The 7,395-nt window shown below is 34.8% G+C and overlaps 1 pseudogene; it reads left to right on the top strand.

The window, feature by feature from the left end:
• The first annotated feature begins 5,460 nt into the window (after positions 1-5,460).
• LOC101582858 lies at positions 5,461-7,072 on the top strand (annotated as a pseudogene).
• The last annotated feature ends 323 nt before the right edge of the window (positions 7,073-7,395 follow it).

Below are 7,395 nucleotides of genomic sequence, written 5' to 3' on the forward strand. Positions count from 1 at the left end.
GGGGCTGGCTGGCATATGGTGCTGGGGGATTGAACCGTGGTCCCTGATGCCTTGCCAAGCTTGTTCTAAGTAGGTGCTTTAGACCACTGAGCCATCTCTCCAGCCCTCGTTAAAATATTTGAATATATTTCTTACTATATTCTTACTATACAGGCTGAGTTTTTGTTGTTTGCATCAAATTAAATCATTTATCCAAAAAATATGTATAAGGGCTGGGGAGATGGCTCAGTGGAATAAGAGCTGCCCTGGCAGGTGCAAGGGCCTGAGTTTAATCCCTGGTTCTGGAAAAAAAAATTTATAAAGCAGACTGCTAAAATAATTCCATAAAACTTCAGTTACTTTTTCTTTAAGGCAATAAAAGTACAATCATCCTTTCAAAAGAAAACTTGTTGAAGTGAACACATTGTTATATAGCATGCTAACAAATGTTATTACCATATTTCTCTTAGCAGATTCTGTTCTTCGTCTATCATGATTTGCTTCTGATTTAAAGATATATGAAATATTTGTTTCTAAAAATGTAAGCTGTTGTTAAAATAATTTTATAAAAACTATTCTCAGCTGAAAACTGTATGGAAGAACACTTGTAAGTGTATATGAAATCATACATTTTTAATATTCTGGGTTATAATTGAATTCACAGTTCTTTGTCCACTTCATTACCTTATCAAGAAACAAGATATTAGATAATTTTTTTCCTTTTTTTGTAAATGTCCATACATCCTGGATTATATACAATGCCTTGTATTTGGGTTCAACTTTTAATAATATAACAATATTATATTAATTCTAGATCACCTATATTAAAATAAATATGGATTTTTATTTTGAAAATGTATAGTCTACAGTACTTGATATGTGTAGTATATTTTTTGAAACAGTAAAACATCTGAATATATTTATAAGTTTCCTTCGTGATTAACGTATAGGTAGACAAAGCTGTTATACTGAAGGAGGAGAAAAGTAAATCGCCAACAGGAAAACAATGGATTAACAATAAAAATGTCAATAATTTCAGTAATCTTAATAATTAATATTAATTGTCTCAATAATGTTATCAAAAGATTTAGATTGGAAAACAGAATAAAGAAACCAAATCCAAGTTGCACACAAGAAACACAATTAGTGCAAGTAAAAGGAAATCAAGAACTCGAGGACTTACTAATTAAGAGAAAAGAGGAAAAGAGCTAGGAAACATGACAGTGACAACCCATACAGTTATATGTAGAAGATGGGCAAGACAATGATCCTGAGAATCTCCAGAAGATTTTTGAATCTAGCATTAATTGGAAAGATTCTCACCCTGACTATATATGATGACACCTGTGAACTAAGCAACTGCACTGAAGATGGCAATTTGTAATAGTAGGTTCATGCTTGGAGTGCCTGTTGTTATGGTCTTCTGAATATGGAATGCTTGTCATGACATGCCAGTTGTTGCTGTGCTGTCTCTTGGGTAGATGACTGTTCAAAAAGAAGTGGGTGGTGAATGAAGGCAGGAGAAAGGAAAAGGAATTTGTGGGACTGGCCTGTTTCAAGGTTGTATACAGTTAGATTTTTGGACTTACGTGTAAACATAAGAATTATATAATTCATTATGCCTACTTTTAAAATATATTCTACTTTTTAAATGTTTTTTCATCATATTCTGTAGGGACTTAGAGTTCAACATATCAATACTTGATGAAAAATACCTGTTCCATGTTATGCCTAAGATGTTTGATATTCAGACAGATAGTGAGGTTAAGCTTAACAGCCTAAGTTGTGTGGTAAAAACAATACACTTCTTTTCCGGAGGATTAACAACCTAAGTTTGCAGATAAAAATTAGAGAAAAAGGAGGGCACAAGGAAAGCCAACAATTTGGCCCTAGCCTTCCATGGTCAGTTAAGACTCAGGACATATGAGAATTTGTACTGTAACGTCATGTAACTCAATAGTCTCCCAAATTTTCTGATCAAGGAGATTATGGGGCCAAAGAGGAAAGTGATTGATGATGGAGAGTGTGCCTAAGGAGAGTCACATGGAGAGAAAACATTATCTCAGGCTTTCACAGATAGCACATTGTTCAAGCAATGGCCGTGACTCATCCACATGATTTACTCTGACAAAGGATCTACAATCTGTTACAGTATCTCAGGATAAATCCTGAGTGGATTTCACTGACCTTATCAGATCCAAAAGCTACAACTCTTGTTGCATAGGTCTTGCTTTATCTTGGTCTTAACCATCCAGCAGAAAAGTATCAAAACAAAGTATAAGAAATAAAGCCATGGTGTTATGTTGTGTTTTAGGGGACTCAGGTCAACAATTTCTGACATTGCCAGTAAAGCAGAAGACACAATAAAGTTATGGATTCATGGACTCTTTTAGAATATCTTGCTGAGTTTACACATCTATAATATTCAAATAACGGAACTTAACAAAAAAAGGGATACAGATGAATGTCCATTTTGCATCTGTGTATTCCAAGTGGTTAGGATAGATATATAGTTACATTCTTTTAATGAATAGAGGGATTGTTCTAATAGTGTTTGTCAATAGGATATCATGTCCACATCTTATATAGCAATTATCCGCTAGGAAGAATGTATACAATGTGTTAATTATTGAAAATGTCCTACCAAAACAAAACAAAACAAATAAAGTTGCAGACTAAAAGTCTATGGAAATAAAATATGTGACAAAACCTGAAAAGGACTGGAGTAGCCATTCGATTTTCAGACAAAATGCATTTCACGCCAAAATGGATGGGAGCAATTCAACATGAAAAAATAATCATAAGCATATACGAACCAATCACATGTGCAAGCAGCTTCATGAAACAAACAGTACTAGGCAGAAAGTTCAGAATAATATTAAAACAACCACTTCAAGGGATGTTACTATGCCACTTTCACAAGTAGACCGATCAGCTACACAAAACTGCACAAAAATCAATACTAAAATATTGGAGTTGAACTAACTCTGCAAAAAACTATGGACTTAATAAGTATTTAAAGAGTGTTTCACCCCATATCATTGTATGGGACTTCTCCAAAATAGACTACATAGGAAAATAAAAAGAAAAACTGCCATCATTTACAGATGACTTGAACCTCTATGTAGAAGACCCAAAAATTCCACCAAAAGAGTCCTAGAATTAATAATTAAATTCAGCAATGTAGCAGGATGCATAATAAACACACAAAAATTAACAGTGGTTTTGTACATCCTAATGAACTAAATGACAAAGAAAATAGAAAAGCAGTAGCATTCACAATAGTATTAAGAAAAACTAAATAGGAATTAATCTAAATATAGATGGAAAAACAAAAATAATAGTAGTCAGAAAAAAAGAGATGAAAGTGAAAAGGGAAACTGGGCATGGTGGCACACGCCTGTAATCTCAGAGCTGGGGAAGCTGAGACAAGAACTATGAGTTTGAACTGCATAGTGAGACTCTGTACAAAATAAATAAAAGATTAAATAAAGTGAAAAGCTAGTTCCTGTTCCCGGTTATGCAGAGTCATTATTTGCAAAACTGCCCATAGTTCCAAAGCTGTTATACATATTTAATACAATCCCAATCAACAGTATTTCTCAAAATTATGGAGGAAAAAACAGTATTTCTCACAGAACTATAGAAAACGTTAAATTTCCAATAAATCCTGAGACCTGGAATACAAAGGCAATTCTTGGCAACAAGAGCAAAAAGGCATCGCAATTTCAGGCTTTAAATTACACTATAAAACTACACTGGTGAAAGAAGCCTGATATAGGCACAAAAAAGAGACATGTGAATCAAAGGGACAGAGCAGAATTTGCAAAAGCAATCTCAAGCAAATTCATCCATCTGATCTTCGACAAAAGGCCCACTAGAGAAAAGACAGTCCCTTTAAATACTGTTGCTGGGAAAACTGGTTATCCACATGTAGAATATTTAATTAAGATCCATATCTTTTACCATGTTGTACAATAATATCAAAATAAATGAAAGATCCAAATGTTAAAACTGAAACATTTACGAAAAAAAAAAAAAACTAAAACATGCGTCAGGGACGTGGTTCAGTAGCACAAGTGCTTGCCTGGCAAGTACAAGATCTCCGGTTTGATTCTTGGTTAAAAAAAAAAAAGTTTTAATCTACTAAAGGAGAAAATAGTTAAAACTAGAAAATATAGGTACAAGCAAAGATTTTCTAAATTAGACCCAGTTGCATAAGAAATAATAGGAAAAACCAATAAACAGAATTGTATGAAATTAAAAAGCTGTGCAGAAAAACAAACATCCAACAGAGTAAAGAAATAAACCTACAAAATTGGAAATTGTTTTCCTTCTATAACTCAGGTAGAGGACTATTGTCTGAAATATACTAGGAACTCAAAAATGTTAAAACTCCAAAATAAAAGATCCAATTAAACATTGGCCACTGAAATGAATAGATGCATCTGAGAAGTAGAAATGGCCAATGAGTACAAGAAAATCTGTTCATCATTTCTGGTCAATAGAAAAATGCAAATTAAAACAACACTAAGGGTCAGGGATATAGCTCAGTGGCATAAGTACCTGCCTGGTAAGCACAAGATCCCGAATGTGATCCCCAGTACTGAAGGAAAAAAAAAAGTAAAGCAACACAAAGTTTTCACCTTACTCCAGGAAGAATGGTTGTCTTGGAGAAATCAAATCATAACACATGCTCACGAGAATATGGGTAAAAAGAAAGGAGCCTTTCTATATTGTTGGTGGGAATGAGAAGTATACAAATACAGTGGAAATCAGTGTGGAAATTACTTGAAAAATTAAAAGTACAATCCTATTTTGGCCAGGTAGTTTCCTTCGTGTTATCATTCTGAACCAGTTAAAAAGAACTCCCGACAATGGTACATACTTACGCACATGTATAGCCCCACAGTGTGTAACAGCTGAGTTGTGGACACAACTCAGCCTATATGTCCACCCACCCACAGGAGAGAGGATAAAGAAAATGTGATGTTCATAAATGAAGGAATATTGCATTGCCATGAGAAAGCTTACACTAGTCATTTGTAGGAAAATGCACTCACCTCAACTATAATTTTATGTAAAATAAATCTGTCCCCACAGATTTTTATCACATATTTTTCTTATATGAAAAACCAAAAATATAAATTAAGAAAAAGATGAAATATGGATAACAGAAAATAGAAAGAGGGAAGAAGAAGGGTTTGAACAAAGGATTAAGATGTGCCATACACGTGTACCAGCTCCACATGAGGGATGAATAGTCATGTACTGCAAATGCGTACAAATAAAAAATTGAAACATTCCATTTACAAAAACTCATGAAAATTAAAAAACAAATAAATGACTTTAATTAGATAGTGTCATCAGCAAGTTTTAGTCATTACATGGTTTAAGTATTTACCAAATGTCACTTATTGCATTTTGAAATATAATAATTCACATCACAGTATTAGGCCAGAGGTAGAGGCCTGTGCGGCCCTGACAGGAAGATGGGCTGTGTCCACTAGCCATTGGGGATGGACCACTGTGGTTGCCAGTGTACAGCAAGTTTTCTGTGTTGATCCAGGCCAATGTGCAATACCAACATGTCTATGTCTACTGGTGGTGCTGTAAGCACCTCACAGATTTCTGCTTCGTAACAAGAGACCCTAATTAGACCAAAGCCATTGCTTTTAAAGTTATTAAAATCTGTTGGTGCCCAAAAAGACATTTATACTATGAAGGAGGTCATATTTTATCTTGGCCAGTATGTTATGGCTAAAAGATTGTATGATGAGAAACAGCAACATATCGTGTATTGTTTGAATGATCTTCTAGGAGATTTGTTTGGAGTGCCAAACTTCTCTGTGAAAGAGCACAGGAAAATATATACCATGATCTACAGAAACTTGATAGTACTCAATGAGCAGGAACCATCAGACTCTGGTACATCTGTGAGTGAAAACACGTGTCTGCTTGAAGATGGGAGTGACCAAGAAGACCCTGAGCAAGATCTACAAGAAGGGAGTCCTTCATCTTCAGATTTGGTTTCTACACCATCTACCTCATCTAGGAGGAGAACAATTAGTGAGACAGAAGAAAGCTCAGATGAATTGTCTGGTGAATGAAAAAGAAAACACCACAGATCAGATAGTATTTCTCTTTCTTTTGATGAAAGCTTGGCTCTGTGTGTACTAAGGGAGATATGTTGTGAAAGAAGTAATAGCAGAGACTCCATCAAATCTGGATCTGGATGATGGTGTAACTGAACATTCAGGTGATTGGTTGGATCAGGATTCAGTTTCTGATCAATTCAGTGTAGAATTTGAAGTTGAGTCTCTTGATTCAGAAGATTATAGTCTTAGTGAAGAAGGACAAGAACTCTCAGATGAAGATGATGCGGTATATCGAGTTACTGTGTTTGACAGGGGAAAGTGATACAGATTCATTTGAAGAAGATCCTGAAATTTCCTTAGCTGACTATTGGAAGTGTACTTCATGCCTTGAAATGAATCCTCCCCTTCCATCAAACTGCAACAGATGTTGGGCCGTTCATGAGAATTGGCTTCCTGAAGATAAAGGGAAGGATAAAGGAGAGGTCTTTGAAAAAGCCCAGTTAAAAAACTCAACACAGGCAGATAAAGGCTTGGATGTACCTGATGGTAGAAAGACTTTGGCAAATGATTCCAGAGAGTCATTTGTTGAAGAAAGCAATGATAAATCCACACAAACCTCCCTGTCTCAAGAAGGTGAGGACTACTCTCAGCCATCAACTTCTGGTAGCATTATTAATAGCAGCCAAGAAGATGTTAAAGGGTTTGAGAAGGAAGAAACACAAGACAAAGAAGAAAGCATGGAATCTGGTTTTCCCCTTAATGCCATTGAACCTTGTGTGATTGTCAAGGTAGACCTAAAAGTGGTTGCATTGTCCATGGCAAAACAGGATATCTTATGTCGTGTTTCACATGTGCAAAGAAACTGAAGAAAAGAAATAAGCCCTGCCCAGTGTGCAGACAACCAATTCAAATGATTGTGCTAACTTATTTCAACTAGCTGACATCCATAAAAGTATATATTTTTAACTTTATATAAGCCTAAAAATTTAGACAACACAGATCTTATAAACATCAAAGCAAGAAATATGAGGACATTGAAATGTAACTTAATTAAGCAACTTTTGTGTGAAAAGGAAAAGTATGGAAAGCTTTTAACATTCAAGATGTAGATGCTCTGAAACACCAATCCTTAGTTTCTCTCCTCCTTCAGAAATTCTTATTTATATTTGTTGCTATGTTATGTAGGCATAAGTGTACCACTTATACTAATTATTAAGAATCTTCAGTGAAATAGTGAAAGTAACCAGAATTGCTAATAATAATTGAGATTATAAATGACAGAATATGTAATACATGTTATTCAACATTGAGCTTTGCA

This window comes from Octodon degus, unplaced genomic scaffold (genome assembly GCF_000260255.1).
Source record: "Octodon degus isolate 3935 unplaced genomic scaffold, OctDeg1.0 scaffold00336, whole genome shotgun sequence".
NCBI lineage: Eukaryota > Metazoa > Chordata > Mammalia > Rodentia > Octodontidae > Octodon > Octodon degus.